General features: G+C 45.0%; 1 protein-coding gene across 4 annotated transcripts in view; it reads left to right on the top strand.

Annotated features, from left to right (window-relative positions):
• The window catches only part of LOC143292884 (unconventional myosin-XV-like), a 237,777-nt gene that overhangs the window by 69,065 nt on the left and 163,712 nt on the right, over positions 1–5,000 (top strand). The gene's annotated exons all lie outside the window — the stretch shown is intronic.

Raw genomic sequence — 5,000 nt, 5'->3', positions numbered from 1 at the left:
TTTATTTGTTTTTCCTATCGAAGTGGATTTTTCTACAGAATTTTGCCAGGAACAACCCTTTTGTTGCTGTGGGTTATTTTACGTGCGCTAAGTACTTGCTGCACACGGGACCTCGGTTTATCGTCTCATCCGAATGACTAGCGTCCAGACCACCACTCAAGGTCTAGTGGAGTGTGTGTGTGTGTGTGGGGGGGGGGGGGGGGGGGGGGGGAATATCGGCGGCTGAGCCGTGATTCGAAATAACGCGCTCAGATTCTCTCGCTTCCTAGGCGGACGCGTTACCTCTAGGCCATCACTCCACCTCCGCCCCCTCCCTCTCCTCCCTCCTCAACCCCCCTCTCTGCAGAGGTAGTTACACTTCAGAGCAGTCTTTTGACTGGTTTGCTTTTTTTCAGTTCTCCTTTGTTAAGTGTCTCCTTGTGGGTTTTTCTTCAATGTTTGCATTTTTCGTCTTTGTCATCTTTTCGTCTAATAACACTTACAGTGAATAAATGTTAAACTGAAGATCTCTCATCTTGCTGACATATTTCGGGGGAGGGGTGGATGGGTGGGTGGGCCAATCTTTCGTTTGTTTTATATGACATCTTTTGGGTCAGTATTTCGTTTGTTTATCTCACCTCTTTCGAACCAGTCTTTTGTTAGTTTACAATTATGGCATCTTTCGGGCCAGTGTTTCGTTTGTTCACATGACATTTTTCGAGGCAATATTTTTGTTTGTATTTGTTTACGTGACAGTTTTTGGGCCAGTGTTTCGTTTGTTTATATGACATCTTTCAGTTGGGCCAGTGGAGTCTACTCGGGATGGGGGTAGGGGGGTGGGGGGGGGGGGGGGGGGTGTTATCAATAAAGTGCATGCAACAAAGTTCTCAGCCTCCCGCTTGCCCAGTTGTGCCATCTCATCATTAACAACAACAAAAACATCACTGACGCTACGACGTTAACCCCCACCCCCCCCATCCCCTCCCCGTCGGTCTCGCATTAACCGTGTCCAGTAGCAACAACAACAACAACAACAACAACAGTAGCAACGACAACCAATAATATTAGCTCTCCTCCTCCTCTCACTCATTCCCACATATATGAACCGTGTCTTCCTCTTCTTCTTCTTCTTCTCTCCGGCAGTTCCGAAGCTGTCTTTCGCATTCAGTGCAGTGTTGGGGCCCCTTAATTTTCTGATGATAATGATAATAATAATGATAAACCAGGAGCGAAAGAGCGTGCTGAAAACAAACAAACAAACAAACAAAAAAGAACACAACGATCTGCTGACACCTTTTAGTGTCCACCAAACCGGAACCGTGTCAGCATGCAGGCTCAAATGGGAGGGGAGGGGGACGGGGAGGGGGGGGGGGTCCTGTCCTGTACACTGACCTAACAATAGGTGGATAGCTCATTGGCCAGGAAAGCTGAAGCCACCTGCAAGGACGCCATGTTGACACTCGTATCCGGCTGTCAGTCTGTTGAGAAGTCGTCTGCTAACTGGTGGTACTTTCTGAATCGTAACCGTGTTATCTTCGATGAAATTGTGGTGTGCTTTGCCCCCACGACATGCTAAATGTTGTATGTTGATTGATATATGCCAGTGGTTTATTTACCAAAGTTATTACAGGAAAACGGTGCAACTATTTTTATTTTATTTTAGTCCACGAACCTAAATGTGTCTGTGCCTGTTGGCGAACTGCGTTGCTCAGAATCAAGGCAAGGCAAAAAAAATTATTTGCATGTACCCTCCTTGAGGGGCATAGAAACATTATATGTCAACGTGTTTCGTGTTTAACACACACTTTTAAACAAGAATAGTGATTTCAACAAGTACAAAAAACAAACAAACTAGCAACAACAACGAACAACAAAAGGCCCACACAAGCTATCAGGCAAATGCACATTAACAATCATTTTCCATCACGATAGGACAAAAAGAGGATTCCTAATCGATGAACAAAGTTTCGTTGGAAAGAGGTGCGAATAGTAGAGACAAATCCTTTACGTGTTAACAATATCCTTTTGCTTTGACTCTCAGAAAACAGTAAGTGGAATTCATTATAATGGTGTTTGGCCGGGTTCCATAAAATGCAGGTAAACATTTTTTTTTTCCGGATGCTGTCAACAAAACCAGAACAAGAAGTGAAACTCATCACCAATATCATTAAACATTTTGTGGAACAGAGTGTGAGCGAAACCAACAGCAAAGCCATCGCTCAGTGAAGTCTCGCCCCACACCAACGATAAGACACCGCCCGCGAGAATGCACCTATTTCAGGTTTTATGACCGAGACTCAGTGCGCGCATTTCCAAACACACACCGGAGAACGCACCCTTGAGATTTTTTTTTTTTTTTTTTTTAAAATGCATTCAAGGGCATGTTTTGGATAGTGTTTTTCAGTTCCTCGGTGAAAACTTGATCACAAGGAGTGTTCTTTTTAAAGATCGTCCTTTTTGTCCCTTTACCATCCCCCCCCCCCCCAGCACACTCCACTCCCGACTCCCCCCCTACCCCCCACCCCCGACCCCCCGCCTCCCAGCCCCCGAACTGTCCCATTGCTGGTGTCAAACTTACATGTTGTTGTGAGCTTTTTTCGCTCTTCGTTCGCCAGAATAGATCAGGTTTTCTTTGCCTTTTCACTGAGAACCTCCTTTCCCCCCTTCTCTCTCTCTCTCTCTCTGTGTGTGTGTGTGCTGTGTGCCGCCTTGAAGCGGTAAAGGGAGTGTAGCGGATGGGGGAAGCAAGCCCTGCATGGGATATTAATTCTAGTCACTGTACAGTAATTGACTGATCGAACGAGACGTAGCTGTTATAAGGTCTTCGAAGCCCCAGACAGCCCAGACAGCCAACACGCACACTCATAGCATGTAGTATGGCTCCGAGGTGGCGCCTTCTCACAGGACAGAATTAGGTATGTACGTGTACGTGTGTTGGCTGAAGTGCTTCAGTGAAGTGCTGTCTAGCGCTGGCTGGCCACGGAGAAACGGCGACCACCCCTTCATACTGGTAATGTTATGTTCATCCTAGCACCGACCACCGACCGCCCGCCCACCCGTCCTGGCTTGAGTTTTCCAACGGACACCTCCGAACTGACCTGTTTGTTGTTATTGTTGTGTAACAGCAACAGAAAACAACAACTAAAAAAAAACAAACAAACAAAAAACAACCAAACCCCAAACCCACCCCCCAAAAAAACAGACACCCCCCAAAAAAAAACAACAACAACAAAAAAAAACAAAAAAACCAAGCCCCAAAACCCACCCTCCAAAAAAACAGACCCCCCCCCCAAAAAAAAAAAAAAACGAAAGAAAGAAAAAGAGGGATTTTTTAAATATTTTATTTAACCCTTTGTTTTATATGATTCATTTATTTCAGTGCTCATTCTCTCACGCACGCCTACAGGCATGCCGACAAACTCACACACACACACACACACACACACACACACAATATTGTACACACGCGCGCACTTAGGCACGCACGCACACACATTCACCGAGTCACGCGCGCACAGTCACACCCTGTTGTTTTCCTTCTATTATTTTTTTTTTATCTTTGTTTTTTTTCTAAAACCGGTTGGGATGACGTAAAAATCAAAAAGACGCCGGACGCACTTGAGCGATTCAGACAGAGCCATTATTAAAAAAAACAAAACAAAAAACCCAAGTCATCTCACAAGCGGCAACAAAATATTTCGCATGCTCCAAGAAATGGTTCGATGCGGCACTCTGTAAACAACAACAAAACAGATTTCGCATGCTTCCAGAAAAAAAGTTACGACGATATCTTATCTTGTCCATACCACCGTGAGGGAGCAGGGGTTGTGTGTGTGTGTGTGTGTGTGTGTGTGTGTGTGTGTGTGTAGGGGAGGGGGGGGGGGGGGGGGGGGGCGGGGGGTTGCATCTCGGGTCCACTTGAGATCTGTCTTTTGCCCCTCAATAATGTTCTTCAGGGGCTTCAGTCTGGCATGATCGATTGTTCGATCGAAATAACTGACGCTGATAAGGCATACGGAGGGGGAGGGAGGGGGAGGTGGGAGGGGGGTGGGGTTGGCTGTAGGGGATCTTACAGGTAAGCTTTTCACCCCTTCCCTGGGGTTATAATAGGCTCGTGCCTCTGTCTAGCTCCAGGTGAGGTCCATCGTCTTGCTGTGTCTGCCTGGGGGGGTTCTTTTTCAGGATTTTATTTTGTATTTGTTTTTTTTTGTTTTTTCCACAAGATTTCCCAGTGTGAAATCCGGGTTGCTGTGCTCTCTGCTCATCCGGAGAGATCACGTTGTCACAGTGCACGCCTCCCACCCCCCACCCCCACCCCCACCCCCTACCCCCTTCCCCCATTTTTATTTCTTTCTTTAATTTTCTGTCTGCGAGTATTTGGTTTGCCATTCTATGAAATTGGATTGTCTTTCTGAATTTTTTTTTTTTTTTTTTTTTTTTTTTTTTTTTTTTGCCGGGAACAATCCTGCGTTTTTTGCCGTGGGTTATTTTATGTGTGCGGTTTCGTACAAGCACAGCTGCACGCGGGACCTTGATTTAATCGTCTCATCCGAAAATGTTTCTTGGTCGGCTTCTTTTTGCCTTGTGGGTTTCTGTGTCAGGGTCTGTTTGATGTCGCTTGACGCTGGTTTTTCGTGGCGTGTGTCCGATCCATCCCCGCATAATAATAATAATAATAATAATAATAATAATAATAATGATGATAATGTACGTTTTTTTATTTTTATTTTATGTTTTTTTTATAGCGCCCTTTCTCTTAGAGCTCAGGGTGCTTTACACGAAAAAATACAAACAACCCCCCCAAAAAAAAAAACAACAACAACCAAAAAACAAAAACAAATCAAATAAATCATTCATGACCACTCTTTGTCAAACCCTCTCCCACACCCCCTTCTCCCTCTCCCACTCTTCATGAATCCAGGAATGAGCTGACATGGGTGGTGTTGGGGAAGAAGGAAGTTGAGAGTGCTTATGGATGAGTTTCAAGAAAATTTTTTTTTTTTTTTTTTTTATATTAAAGA

The sequence above is a fragment of the Babylonia areolata genome, chromosome 18, assembly GCF_041734735.1.
Source record: "Babylonia areolata isolate BAREFJ2019XMU chromosome 18, ASM4173473v1, whole genome shotgun sequence".
In the NCBI taxonomy this organism is placed as follows: Eukaryota; Metazoa; Mollusca; class Gastropoda; order Neogastropoda; family Buccinidae; genus Babylonia; species Babylonia areolata.
Note: the sequence above shows the minus strand (reverse complement) of the source record. Positions and strands in the feature narration are given on the sequence as shown.